At 39.5% G+C, this 13,902-nt stretch overlaps 1 pseudogene; it reads right to left on the bottom strand.

Moving 5' to 3' along the window:
- Nucleotides 1-3,549: 3,549 nt before the first annotated feature.
- On the bottom strand, nucleotides 3,550-12,925 carry LOC111380107 (annotated as a pseudogene).
- Nucleotides 12,926-13,902: the final 977 nt, after the last annotated feature.

The raw sequence follows: 13,902 nt of genomic DNA, 5'->3' as shown, positions 1-13,902 counted from the left end.
ATAAGGCAGATGCAGAAGCTATAGATGCTCGCAATATTCTTTTGACGAGCAACTTTTCATTAGCCCCTTTCAATCCTAGCCGTGCCATCCATCCCCTTTTTGAACGACTCTGGCCGTCAGTAAAGCGCAGATTGTTTTCGATTGATGTCAATCATGCTTTCCATTCACTAGACCAGCCAAACATTTCTTCCACCTCTCCTGTTTTGGTACTCCTGTGTTCATTAGGAGTCCCTCTTCCCCTGCTCTTGCTAAACATCGTGCTTTCCATTCACTGGACCAGCCAAACATTTTTTCCACCTCTCCTGTTTTGGTACTCCTGTGTCCATTAGGAGTCCCTCTTCCCCTGCTCTTGCTAAACAATCTGCTTGTCCATCGACTTCTCTTCCTGCCAAGCCCACTGCAGCTAAAAGTGCCCCAAGCTGCAAACGGCCAGTCTCAGCATCTCCCATTTTGGAGGATGATGTTGATGATGATGATGACATCCCTCTCATCGTCAGGAGGAAGGTAATTAAATTGGTTTACCCACAAGCATACCTTTCCATACTTGAAACTTTTCTATGTGCTGATGGTTTATTTGAATTTCTCAGAAAAGTCCAGTCTCTCCTTTGAAGGCTTTGGTGTTGGCAGCTCCTGCTCCATCATCCTCTATTGAGGCTGCTTCGTCCAAACCATCTGATGAAGGGACTACGCTTAAAGAAAAATCTTCAGTCCCAGAATTTTCATCACAACAAATGGATGAGCCACCTTCTTCCTAGGGCATTGACCCTCCAAACGTCGAAGTAGAAGGTAATTCATTTTTTGATGCTTTACCTTTGCTTGTGCTATTGGTTTTTGATTTGTTGCCTTTTGAGTTCTGCAGATGCTCCCAAAAGTCTGCCCGTTGCGGCAAGTTCTTCTCGCTTAGACAAGGGGAAGTCCTCACGAATGGTGAAGCCACGGGTGGTAGATTTGGCTGGGGATATGCCACCTTCCAAGATTGCTGATGAGGTAATATTTGCTTCACCTTTACTTTCACTTTGTTTAGTGTAGTGAAAACCTTCAATATTGGCAACTTTCTTTGCAGGATGCTAATAAAATTGTGCGTTCCATTCAAGACTTGTTCACTTCCTGGGGGCAAGTCAAGACATCTCGCCCTGCTTCAGCCAGTCGTTCTTCTGCTTTTTCAGAGGAAGATATGAAGTTTCTCAAACAGTCGATATTTGAGTATGTGTCCTTCATGGATATGGACATCGGTAAGGCTAGTGCTGCCAAGCATAATGATAAGCTTGAGCATTTAAATGCGAAATTGGAGCAAGCGCTGACACTTTCGTCGCTCAATCTTTCTGCTAATTTTAAAGCGACGTTGAAGGTTGTCCATTCCAAGGTCCTCTCCTTGCTGGCCAAAAATGTTGAATTGAAGGCCAAAAGTACTCAATATTTTCGCGCTGTATCTGAAAGAGTCCTTGCTTCTGAAGATCAACAAAGCTGAGGACGAATTAAAAGAAATCTCTTCCAAAGTCATGATTGAAGACTCTTTGATGAAGGAGCTTCAAGCCAAGATGGACGACTGCAAGGCGAGAATGCTGCTAAAAAGCGTAATGCCTCCCAAGGAATTGAGCGAACTAAGTCTTTGGTCGAGCAGTACAAGAACCTGGAAGTTGATGATGATGTTGTGGCTGAATTGAATATCACTTCTTCTCGGCAGAGCGAGGACTGGGGGAGACTTAGGGAAAGAATTCGTTTGGTATGGGGCGAATTGTAATTAAGACATATAATGCCTTAACTTTTTCTTTTTGTAATTTCGTATTGACTTTCCCTTTGTAACCTTGTATTGATATTCATTGCTAATTTTGATCATAACAGCAGCCATCATCGTTAATGAATAACTATTTTGACTTCTTGTGTATTTATTGACGTTTTTCTTTTAATCATCAATCGCTCAGGCATTTAACTGCTTTATGTTAAAAAAAAAATTGCACATCTTCTCTTGATATTTCTGCCCCCTTTTTTTCAAGACTTTGGGCCACTTAATTCCATTTACTAGGCACGAATGTGGCTGTTCATATTCTGTCTTTTCACCTTCACCCCCCTATAAATGCACGTATACTTCACACTTTCCATCTTCATTTCCATTTACTTCTTCAAAAAAAATCAATTTGCTACCATTATTTGGCATTTTGACAATCAATCCAAAACCTTCGTTTTCCATGGAAATGGATCATCTGATCCGCCCATTTTGCCGTCCTTCTTGATGTCACCTTTGGTATGGGAGATATAGGAAATATTCTTGGCCAGCAGTAAAGTTTTTCCCACCGTTTCTGTTCCTACAAGGAGTTCAATGATGGAAGATAATTTTTGAGGTGCTTACAGGCCACCTTGCTTGCTGAAAGTGCTTCTCAGCCTCCTTGCCCGTCATTGCAGCGATGCATTTAGAAAGGTGGTGCGAGGGTGCTTCTCTTCTCTTCTGCTTGCTGGGGGTACTTCTCGACCTCTCTGCTTGCCTTTGCAGCAGTGCGATCAGGATGGCAATCAAGGCCAGTTCACCCTCTTACTCGGCGATCGACCGGGAGATTAGTTTACTCTTAATTGTAACTTGTAGAGCATTTATTATTTTGTATTTTGTAATTTTGTAATGAACGTTTGATAATAAAGGAATTTATTTTGAACGTATTTCGCTCTGGCCCTTTTTACTCTACGATCGTTCAATGCGATTTGACTACACTTTTATTTGTTCAATTTCCCATAAGGAAGGAACATATTTTTTTAAATATTTGCCATTAACGAACCTCATGTGCTTGGTGCCATCTAAATCTTCCAAATGATATGCTCCATTAGGCAACACATTATTTATTTTATATGGTCCTTCCCAATTGGGCGACTATTTGCCATACTTTGGATCTTTGCTATCCAAAAGGAGTACTATTTTCCAAACCAATTCGCCCAGGCTGAACGACTTGGCTATAACTTTTTTATTATAAAATTTAGTCATTCTTCGTTTTTGAACTTGCAATCTATCTAGGACGTCTAACTTTAATTCGTCCAACTCCAATAAGTTTTGAACTAGTAATTCGGTATACTCATCACCACTTAATTTATGTTGCAAACACACTCCGATCGATTGCACGTTGATTTCCATAGGCAAAATGGCCTCTTGTCCATAAGTAAGTTGGAAATGAGTAATTTTTGTACTTGACCGAGGCGACGTCCTATAAGCCCATAAGGCCTTGTTTAGACATTCGTGCCAATTTCTGACATTTTCATCTATCATTTTTCTTAAGATATTTTATAAAATCTTATTAGAAGATTCTGCTTGTCCGTTGGATTGAGCGTACTATGTGTGGAGTTCACTAATTTAACCTCAAACTCGCTCAAGAATTTATTTACTTGATCCCCATTCAAAGATGTTCCGTGATCTACCTTTAAAGTTTGTGGAATTTCAAATCTATAAATGATGTGATCACTGATAAATTCTATGACATTCTTTTGGGTGATCTCCTTTAAAGGTACCGCCTCTACCCACTTAGTGAAATAATCAGTTGCAACTATAATAAAAGTATGTTGCTTGGACGATGGGGGATAAATCTTCTCTATCAGGTCTATCGCCCAACCCTTGAACGGCCAAGGTTTAATAATATGTGCCATCTCTCGTGCTGGCGCCCTTTGTATTGGACCATACTTTTGGCATGCTAAACAACTCTTTGGCCAAAAATATTCGCTCCTAATAATTAACCATCTCATCATTTGGCCAGCCTGATGAGCTCCACATATCCCTTCGTGCACTTCAGCCATGATCGTCCTAGCTTCTTGCAAACTTACACATTTTAGCAATATACCATCAGGGCGTTTCTTAAACAACTCTTCATCTATCAGTGCATAGTTTAGCAAACGCAACTTCATTTTTCTACTACCTCCTTTATTAGATTCTTTAAGGAACTCCTTAATCTCTACCCTCCAATATATTGCATCTCCATCTTGTATGCAATAAATTTCAATCGTTCTCGCCCTTCTTTGGATCATGGGCAATATGGTTCCATACTCACAAGTAGACTTCCAATTAAAAACCTTTAAGTACCCTGAGGCTATCTGGGCCAACTCATTTACCACGTCATTATATATCCTATTAACGCATTGAAATTTTACTTGGTCGAATTCTTCTAACAACTCTTTGGCGATTTCATATTGACTCATGATGGAATCACTTTGGTGCACATCCTATCCAAAGTGAATGCGAACTTGTAGCAAATCCCTAAAGGATTTATCAATGCTACTCCTACTCCTGCACCTTTAGAGGTTTTTGACCCATCGAAATACAACACCCAAGGTTTTAGTTCGAACGAATTGATTTCTAATTAAATTTCTTCAGGCATGTCAAGGCATGAATGATCGCCTAGAAAATTAGTCAAAGCCCGATTTTTGACTGTCTTTTGGGGTATGTATTATATTTCGAATTCTGACAAAGCTAACGTCCAAAGGCCTACCCTTTGGGGTAAAATAGGGCAAGAGAATATATACTTAATCAAATTTACTCTAAAAATCAAATAAACGGTTACATGCCGTAAATAAGCCCTTAATTTTGTACATGTGAAATACAATACAAGACATAATTTTTCGATAGCAGAGTAATTACATTCACATTTTGTTAACCATCTACTCAAGTAGTAAATCGCCCTCTCTTCACCAAATTGATCTTCTTGTGCGACCATTCCAACTATTGATTCTTTTTCAATCGATACATACACTTTCATTGGCCGTCCTTGGATTGGTGACACCAACACTGGTGGACTTGATAAATATGTCTTCAGGCTTTCAAAAGCCTTTTGATATTCTTCTTTCCAGATGAATTCGTCCTGATTTTTCAGATTTAAAAGTGGCGAAAAGACTTTAGTTCGCCCTGCATAGTTAGAAATAAAGCATCTTAAAAAGTTTACTTGGCCTAGAAACCTTTACAATTCTTTTTTGTTGCTAAATGGTTTGGCCTCTAGAATGGCCTTCGTTTTATTTTTATCAAGTTCAATCCCTCTTTTGTGTACCAAGAAACCAAGAAAGTTCCCTGCATTAACACCAAATGCACATTTCAAGGAATTCAACTTTAACTTATATTGCTTCATTCGCTCAAATGAACATCTTAACTGTTCGAAATAATCCTCTTCTTTAATGAATTTGACTACTATATCATCTACATACACTTCAACAAACTTGCTTATCATATCATGAAAAATTAAATGCATTGCCCTTTGATAAGTTGCTCTTGCATTTTTCAGGCCGAAAGACATGACTACCCATTCAAAACATCCTAGAGACCCAGGACATCTAAAGGCAGTTTTGTGTATGTCTTCCTCAACTATATAAATTTGATTGTATCCTAAATACTCATCCATGAAAGAATACATGACGTGTCCGGCAGTTGAGTCGACTAAAGAATCTACCATGGGCATTGGATACTCATCTTTGGGTGTGGCTATGTTTAAATTCCTAAAGTCTATGCACACCCTTAGTTTACCATTCTTTTTTAGTACTGACACGATATTGGACAACCATTCGACATACCTGGCTGTTCTAATAAAGTCTGCTTTTAATAATCGCTCTATCTCTTTCTTAATCTCAGGGAGTACATTAAGAGCAAAACGTCTGGGAGGTTGCCTATGAGGTTTAAAATTAGGCTTAGTTGGTAATCTATGTTCCACCAAGTCTCTATCTAAACCAGACATTTGTTCATATTCTCAAGCAAAACAATATTTATACTCATTTAACAAAGCGATTAATTTATCACTAACCTCTTGATCAAGCATCTGGCTGATGAATGTTGAACGATCTTCTCCTTCATTGTCCATATTTACTTTAATCAGAGGGTCTTGTGCTTGAGCGTATCCAGACTTGATGATCCGCATTACTTCTTCGTCCAGCTCCCTTGTAAGCACTTCTTCTTCTAAATAATCCACCTTATTGACTTCTCGGCCAATACTTTGTTCCAATTCGGATACTGCTAATTTGTCTTTAAATGCTTTCAGGGCTGCCTCTTCTTTCGTCTTGTCCTTGCATTCTTTATTGAAAGCCATTAATTTGGCTTTGAAGGCCTTAATATCGGCCATTTGCTTTTGTTGCTTAGAACTCATTCAAGACTCCTTGATTATTCTTTTGCCAATTACTGGCTCTTCTAAGGCCACTATATTTGGCCTCATCTGACTGAACTTTTCAATGAGTGCGTCCATTGAAAATGGCTCTTCACTCTGCGTGACAATCTGAGTTTCTTTCCCATCTTGGACTACCCTGACAGGTCCATAGTTTCCTTTGTACATGAACCTTTCCACCGAGTTTGCTTCTGCGACAAAAGGCCTATGATCGGCCTGCACCACCTCTGCTTCACCCTTGTTATTCCAAAAAACCAGGCATTGATGGAGCGATGAGGGAATACAGCGACTTTCGTGTATCCAATCTCTTCCTAGTAACACATTGTAACTAGTAGGACCATCTATTACAAAGAAGACTGTGGGCCTAGTAGTTGTACCTATAGTTATGTCCAATGGCATAACTCCCTTAGCTGCGGTTGCTCCTCCATTGAAACTTGTAAGGATGACTTCTGTTGGAATCATATCCCCTTCTGTCTTTGCAAATTTCCTCATCATCATAGATGGAATGGTGTTTATAGCTGCTCCATTATCGACAAGCACTTTTGCCACAGGTATGCCGTTAACTAGAGCTTTAACGTACAACGGCCTCAAGTGTTTAGTCAATTTCATGGCTGGCCGCTTAAAAATAACCTTTTCGACAGCCTCTATTTCTACTTCCTGCTTGCCCTCTGTCGAGTTATCCTTTTGTGATAAGTCAACGTGCAGCATATTGCACTGAGCCTCTGTCTCCTGAATTTCCTTTTTACTGTTTTCTGATGCTTCAACTTCAGTTACCCAACCTGTGGGAGGAGGCATTATTCTTGGAGGTGATCCATACTTTTCAGAGCGAGGCACTCTCTTCTTCCTTTTAGGCTTCCCGTACAGCACGTAAAAATCGAAAGAACGCCCAGATGGTTCTCCCAATAAGTCTACTTCACGAACTCCCTCTCGATATAGTTGCTTCAACAGAGCATTGTACGATACTCCTCTCCTTCTTCTTTCTGCTTCCAGGTCGATTTCCTCTTCAATGTCTGTCATACCATCATCTTCCTCACCATTATAGGCCTCTCTAGAAGTCTGGCCTTCTTCATATTTCAGCACGCATGCTTCTCCTTCGTTATCCTCTCTTTCTTCTTCTTCTTTCTCTTTATTCTTGAACTCGTTGGCTAGTAAATAGTTATTAGCCACGACAGGAGGTAACGTACCGAACTGAATAGTAAGGGACTGATCTGGATCTTCTCCATCCCTTCCGTCTCGCTCAAACTTCGATCTCCCAGAAGAAGTTTCTAGCAACTCTTTCATTGATTCATCTGTACCAGTCTCTTCACTGTCTTTGAGAACATTTTGATTGGCTACCTCGAATAGTTTAGGCGCCTTAGGACGTGGCACTCCCTGTTGTTGCCTCATCATTCGTCCATAATTTCGTTGGAAACGCCTTTGTTGGGTTCTAGTCATCTCGTAGAAGGGTATCGCCTTTTCTGCATTATACTGGAACGAATGCCATACATTTGGTTGGCAAGGTTGCGGCCTGAATGTTCTCCCATTATTTACTAGCCTGAACTGCCTCTCAAAAGGCGGTCCCTTAAAGAACGATGTACCTCGCCCTCTACCAGGCTGAGCGTTTGGGAAGAAAGTAGGGCGATGGGAATGCTGCCATATCCCTGGTTTCTCCGTATTCCCACTCACTTCTCCTTTACGATGCACACAAGATGTCTTTATCCTTTTTTGGTTCCTTTCCTTTAATACGCTCAAAGACACTAAGACGTGGTCCAGGGTCTTCTTCTCCATTATCTATAACCAACTTGAATTTTGGCAACTTATTTTTGAAACCAGAAGTCACCATATTCACTCCAAGTGGCTGTGGAAAAGGATTTTCATCTACTGCCATCTTCTTCTTATCATTGAACGTAATTCGTCCTGATTCAATGGAATCCTGTAATACATGGCGAAAAAACCAAGCAATTATTAGTCAAATGTGACAATGCATTATGCCACTTACAATATTTTTTACCTTTAATTTGTTCAGGGCTTGACAATTTATACTTATCGCTCAATTTTATCTGCTTATCCTTATATAATTTATCAAATATAAGGTCAGCTTTGGTTACATCGAATGAGAACATTCCATCTTTTATGTTTTCATTTTTCATAGGTTCATCCTTACCCGATGGTCTAGGCTTAGCCATTATAGGACAAGTATACGTGTCTCCTTTGACTAATTCGGCCAAACACATTTCGGTCTAATCATATGACTCGTTATTGATGGTATGAACATCAAAATTTAGGTCTCTATAATAAGTCTCCTTGCTAGAATTTTTTATCTGCTCTTCTTCTCTTATCAATCGTTCATACCTAATCACGTTCGTGCTCAATTGAAAAATGTCAGAAAATTCCTTGTCTTGGAATTTCTTTTTCAAATCAAAGCCCAAACAACCTTGAGCGATTTTGAGAAACTCTTTTTCGGGTAAATGTACAAAACATTTACTTCTTGCTGTCTTGAACTTTTGGAGGAAACCTTCTGCCCATTCGTTTGGCATTTGACGTAAATTCGCCAAATCGGCCAAAGTAACTTCAAACTCAGTCTTATAAAACTGAGCGTGGAATAATTGTTCCAATTGTTGCCATGTTTGAACAGAGTTCGCTGACAAATTGATGAACCAGGAGAAAGCTACTCCTGTTAATGAATTAGGGAAAAGCCTCATTTTATGGTAATCAATTACGTCTCCACTTTGCAGTGTGAATCGCCCTATGTGTTCTAGAGTAGACACCTCCCCTAAACAGATAAACAGTGAGAATTCTGGCACTTTATACCCTCTAGGCTATGGATATGCTTGGTCTACCCAATTAGGATATTGCTTTGTGTAAGTCAGCCTAATGACAGGACGTACCCCAAAAGTCATCTGATCCTGTACGATTTCCATAATTTGATTCCTCAACATGACGTTTGGGTCATATGGAATTCCTACAGGTTGGTTAACCAGTTGATTTGTTTGATGCCTGATATTTGGTCCTTGATTGGCAACAAAGTTACCATGATTTGGGCCATTGTTACCATTAGCCTGAACATTTATTCCCTCATTAACACGTGGGGTATTTTGCCCATTATTTAGGACATTATCTCTTACATTTGGATTACCCCCCAAGTTAGGCGTACCACTACCATTATTATGATTTGGCACTACACCATCCCCCTGGTTTGAAGTAGAGGGACCGAAAGGTAGTTCTACCCCTTGATTTTGATTTAGGACTGGAGGATTATGTCCCACAATTGTCCTAGTTTGAAAGTGGTTTGCAAGAGACATAACTGGTTGACAAATTTGGCCTACTAACTTATTCATTATTTCGTTCAAAGTATTCAGTTGTTTGGCCATGTTGTCATAATGTGCATTCCCATTCTGTGTGAGTTCTCCAAGTAGTGCACGCATAGTTCGAGGACTTAACTCTGCCATTGATTCGTAACGACTGTTACTGCTCTGATTCTGTCCATCTGTTCGTGGAGAGCTATGCTGCTCCTCATATCACTCGATTACAGACTGGACTCCTCCCTAACTTGCTGCTTCCTTATCAGATCTCTGAGACATATTGTTTCACATTTTGTATCTTCAACACCAATACCACTGTCCCACTGGGCGTGCTAAATTGTTTCGCGCGGGTTAATCGCTAACAATTAAAAAGGAATCAGACGATTGAGTAAGGGACAAATCTCTTGAGACAAAGTTCCAAAAAGGGATGTTTTTATTGGCGATGACTTTACAATTGAAAAATAAAAACAGAATGCCTCCAAGGGGCGCAAGTACACGAGTTATTGAAAAGAAGTGTTTAAATCTAAACTAAGAAATTGAAAGTTATATATTCTCTATTTGAGAGTGTTTGATTCCGGGTCCTTTGCTCTATGTCTTTTCTTCCTTTTATACTCCCAGGATGATCTCTTCCTGATCAACCGCTTAAAAACTGCTTGATCGCTCTATAACTGCCCACTTTCTTCATAGTGGCCAACTTGTCATGGAACTGCCTTCTCTAACTGCTGCCATTACTTTTTGTCGTTCAACCGTCTTCAATTGAATTCCTTGAATTATGAAACGTGATAGGGCTACTCAATAACTGCTTCATTAATCGCACCTTTGGGTAACCATAACATCTTATGTTTGCTAAGATCCTGGGCGACTCGAAGGTTTGTGCGAGAATAGGGTCACATTTCTGGGTGACTGCATGGCAATCCATTCGCTCAAATCTTGGGCGACTTGTAACCTTGGACGATATTACCGCATTCATGGGCTTCCCTATTTAGGTCTTTATCCTGCATTGCCTGATTGGACCGTTCTTTGGGCTATCTGATTTGGGGATCCTTCAATTGGGTTTCATTCTTTGGACTATTCGATTTGGGCTAAACTTTTGTGTGTCAACAGTCTCCAAGCTTCTCGACCGCCATGTTACACTGTCCCGGGGTCATCGGTTCCTCATAAACACCAAAAATGAGAGCTTGGCCAGTTTTCTTTATAGGTACACCACCAGACCCCTGCATCAGAGAGGATAATAACAAAATTAAGGCTTAAAGTATTTAGCAAGGGGAAACACATCATGTGCTATGTTAATAGTTGATGGAAATATTGCATAGAAATCCCATGTTGTAATTTAAACGAAGACGACAGCCAAAAAAATTGAACTTTATTCTCAATAAATTTGATATCAGCTACATGAATATATTTTTTGGCCACTCCATTAAACCCATAACTTCCTCTGTCGAAACATCCAATCTGCGTTAATTTGGTATACAGAACCAGTCATGACCTCACTATGATCGCATCTCTTTGAGATCTATGAAGTCATGCCCCGGCCAACTAAGTCAACTTTTCTTCAATTTATTTTCAATTATCCCCTTTATTATTTTAGAATACAGATCCATCTCAATAAAGTACATTCAACATTCAAATAAATAAATCTTTACTCACACACACTGAGAGACTGGCCAAATTTTAATAAAACCTTTAAGTTCAGTAACCAACTCAAACTTTTATTGAAACAAAATTTATTCTCACTGACCAGTTTAGAATAAAATAAAATCTAGTGACCAACTAGTAATGTTCACATGTGCATACTCATTCTTATTTTACGAGAGAGAGAGAGAGTAACCTTCTTTCCTCGAACAACAACACCATGCTCTCCTTTAATCACCATGTACTGTACCACCAAGGTACAGCCCAGTAAGAGCAAGGAATCCTAGCTCATCAAAATCCTTCGTGATTTTAACAATTTCCTCAGGTTTAAACTGCATATTGATTGGTGTTGGATTTTATGCGTAATATTGAAGAGATGAAAAATAAATTCAACACAAGAATTTACGTGGTTCGGCGGTGTGTCTATGTCCACGAGAGCGAGGCAAAGATATCTTTTTTTCAATAATGAAAAATAGGATTAAAACATATTATTTATACTAACCCTAGCCTTCGTCCATATAAAACTTTAAGGTTCATACAAGAAATACCTCTATACCGTACCCAACTCATTCAGCGTCCCTAACAAGCAGACAGTGAATTAAACCTGCACAAAACCGATATCAACGCGGATGATCTAGGACCTGTGTTCCACTCTATATGAGCCACATGCACGACAATCTCCACCTTAGTAAATATTCACCCCCTAGGAGAAAAACATAACCTGGAAAAACCACACCATCTAGGACCAATGGGTTAGGACACATCATCTCTAACATCTAGAGATATTAATCGAGTTCAAGCAATGCTTGAACCTATCTATTGTGATTGGCTTGTCATCATATCTGTTGCATTATTTGAGGTACGCACCTTCTCTAACAACAGCTCTCCTAAAATAATCAACTCTCTTATCTTATGAAATCTCAAGTCAATGTGCTTGGTTCTTGCATGATAAATCTGATTCTTCGCTAGGAAGATGGCGCTCTGACTATCACAGTACAGCATCATTCCATCTTCCTTGATCCAAATTCCCTGACAAGCCCTTTCAACCACAATGATTCCTTGGCTGCCTCAGTTGCCGCCATGTACTCTGCTTCAGTTGTAGATAATGCCACAAGTGACTGTATCATTGATCTCCAACATATGGGCCTACTTGCGAGTGTGAAAACATAACCTGTATGGGACCTTCTGTCATCCAAATCCCCTGCATAATCTGCATTTACATATCCTTGAATTGAAATATCACCATTTTGTCTCTCAAACATGATCCCGCACTTCATTGTACCTTTCAAGTACCTGAAAATCCACTTTATAGCTCCTCTCAACTCCACTCCGCTCCGTTTCACGCCGGCATCGACCAATTTGATCCAGGACCAGTGTTCCACTCTATATAAGCTACATGCATAACAATTGGTGTATACCCTGATCAACACTAGATCATAACAAAAATATTGCTCCTACTTGTACATGCTCCACTATTTTTTCTTTTCTTATTTTGCAAAATTTCCAGCCACAACCAGTTACACAAAATATAACGATCACATTCATAGTTTACGAATTCCTATAGAATAATGCTATCTATCACCGGTGAAGATCGTCATCCATCTAATAGGATTTTAATGTATTGGACAACGAATCGTGGCCCAATCGCCAACCGATGAAGATAGATAGCTTTGCTAGTTCCTATATCATGCATAAACCACTAGTAGCCAAAATCAACACTGTTAATCTACAGATAAAATTTCAGCTCACACAAAAAAAAAAGGAATTAGAGAAAAATAGGACCTGAGGAAAATTGGCGCTCTGAGCCCAAATGCTTCCGTTGTGGCTGATGATGGCCGCCGCCGTGAGATGAACGCCGTCAATTTCACACACCAAATGATCATCCACGTAAGTCTGCCACGACATTTTCAGAAATTTTTTGATTGATTTTTTGGATTTCGAAGTTTTTTGACAATACTCCCAACTTTAGTTTCTGATGTTGGGGGATATTAATACAAACGGTGTGAGGTGTGAGTGGGACCCATGCAGAAAGGTGGGTCCAGCTGGACGTGGCTAATGATTAATGGCCGTTGGATTTCACATGAATGAATGAGCGCCGTTCACGTTCAAAGAAGGAATTTTGGTGTGTCGATCAGCTGTAGTTGTACTATTCTTTTTTTTTTATTTGTAGTGACTCAAGTGTTCAAACTTTGACTAATTTTGAGGAGTGGTGGCCTTTCCTCCTGATTTGTCACCCAAGTAAATTCGAATGAAATCACAATTTATGCACACTTAAACTGAACATTCTAAATGTGATTCTCTTTCCTGTAAATCTCCTTTTACAACGTGCAAAAAAGCTTTCGCAAGACATCTGTCTTTCAACATAAATGTTGTCTTCCAGCTATCGCGAGGATTCGAACATCCGATACTCCGTATAGAACTCTCCTGTTTTACCATTGTGCCATCCTCGTGGGTGCGTACTTATACTATTCCTTGGAAGCATGTATGATGGAGATAGCTGTAAAGTCGAGATAGGTTGGACTTTATTTGGGACAATTATACAATCATTTTTTAAAAGTTGCGTAGTTTGCTCAAGACTGAGCTCTGTCATACCTCGTGTTAAAGAACACTTGAGTCATGTTATGTTTTCTGGTTACTTGCATCGAGCTATCCTATATGCATCTAAAGAGAGGAATAGACGCTTGAGCTATTAGTGAGTGGAAGAATTCATTTCTTTATATTTATATTAGGGATTTGTCATTTGTACACTTTGAAGTAAACATCATGTTTGACAATTGCATAGTTGTAAAAACAAAATAATTGGAGGAAAAAACATTTTTTAACTGTAAAATGGCAGTTTGCCATATGCCAAACTTGTTGTACATCAAACATGATTGTTTACG

Source organism: Olea europaea, unplaced genomic scaffold (assembly GCF_002742605.1).
Source record: "Olea europaea var. sylvestris unplaced genomic scaffold, O_europaea_v1 scaffold2094, whole genome shotgun sequence".
Classification (NCBI taxonomy): Eukaryota; Viridiplantae; Streptophyta; class Magnoliopsida; order Lamiales; family Oleaceae; genus Olea; species Olea europaea.
The sequence above is the reverse complement of the archived record's forward strand: the minus strand, read 5'-3'. Positions and strand labels throughout refer to the sequence as shown.